We start from the raw sequence: 1,762 nt of genomic DNA on the forward strand, positions 1-1,762 counted from the left end.
AGTACTCCATGCCAATATCTAGGTATGGTGAAGGGTCTATTTTAATTCCAAAGGCCAAGGGAACTTTATCAGGATGCATAGTGTCCTGGATCCATGAAATAACTGGCCTTAAAAAAATAAAAATCTGCCTGCCTCTATGGGAATTTAACAAAGGGGTGTCTATACTTATGTCGCCTGTATTTTAAGGAAGAAAATGTATTTATTTACAATATGTTTTTCACTCGCAAAGAAAACTGGTGTTCTTAAAGGTTGGATTATTCCTCTTTTTGAATTAAGACAATAAGATAAATTTTCAAAAGATGAATTTTTATTCCTCTTTTTATTCAACTTAAGCAGGGGTTCCTATACTCATGAGCAGCACTGTACTGCCTTACCCATGTAGGGTGTTGCTCAAAGATGTTTGTTTGTTATTGTCTTTCATATTGTATTGAGTTTGTAACTTTCAAAAAATGAAATAACACATTCCTCCAAAAAAAAAGGTGAATTCATAAGCAGTAAGGTGCATTGGTTCTTAGTTCAATACACTCAGGGTCTGGTATGACTAGTTTATGGTGGCTAACGGCTAACTTTAGATCATTTGTGTAACAATTAGTTCTTGGAAGTGTGTTACACTACATTATAATTTACAATTACAACTCTAATTGTCACTCGTGGCTACATTGTCCATTAGCAAAAGTTAAGTAATCTCAAATTATACTTTTTTGTTAGAAAAAGTACCATAACTTGAATGACACCAACATTTCAAACCTTTTTATATTCTCCTTTCTACTTGTGAAAGTTCACAGTACCTCACATCCTTAACCGGAAAACTTTAAATGGGCTTGTGAGAGTTTTTCAAATGGCCCATACTTGAGCTGTTTCCTGGTAACGACAGGTAAATCAGTAAGTACTCCGGAGAAAATTAGACTTGACTGCATGCCTCATGTAGCTTTGACTGCAACATTTTCTCCCTTGGCCACAGTTGTATTGAAAGTGTAAAACTGTGTCTTTCCCCCAGATCTCTGAAATTCCTGTTTTCCTTCCAGCCAAAAGCCAACTACTCCACCAGATAATAACCTGGACCGGCCATACAGACAGTGTTAGGAGAGCCAATAATGGCCACTGTCACGGTCTGTCAGCAGGAGCAGGTAATGCCTGTGTGTCACCTTATGGCGTTTTTCCACTGCTGGTAACCGCTTGCCTTGGCTCGCCTCGGCCCATTATGCTTCCGTTTTTCATTGCAGATTGAGTAAAGCCTCAGCGTGGCTGGTCACTATAACAACGCGTGATGACGTAATTTTCAGCGCGGCTCCCAAAGCACTTCGGCTACCTGCCGCAGCCAGAAAAAATGTTTCGTTTCAAAAGAAGCTGAAGGAAGCAACAAAAATCACCGCTAAAAAAAACAGGAGTTTGGGAATACCGACGGAGTTCAGACGTCGATATGACGGTTGTTTGCCGACACAAAAGGGTAGGTTAAGTTTCCTGGTAACGTTAGCTAACATTTTCATGTGTTCAGCGTCGCAGTCAGTATTTACTATACGCTATATAAAGTATATGAATTTTAGCAACCATGATTACACACCAACATGTTTGCTGTGTACTGTGTGTGTTTCAGAGCATTCACGCTTTGCAAAACCGCCGCCGCAGACCGTCTGGTGGGTGACGTCCGACCTACTGGGCTTCGTATAATCTTTATGAGAGTCACAGACAGGCTTATGACAACGACTGGGATGCATCTGGGCCAGCAGAGCAGGGGGGACACTGTCACGGGGTGCAGAGGAAG

This window comes from Etheostoma cragini, chromosome 17, assembly GCF_013103735.1.
Source record: "Etheostoma cragini isolate CJK2018 chromosome 17, CSU_Ecrag_1.0, whole genome shotgun sequence".
In the NCBI taxonomy this organism is placed as follows: Eukaryota; Metazoa; Chordata; class Actinopteri; order Perciformes; family Percidae; genus Etheostoma; species Etheostoma cragini.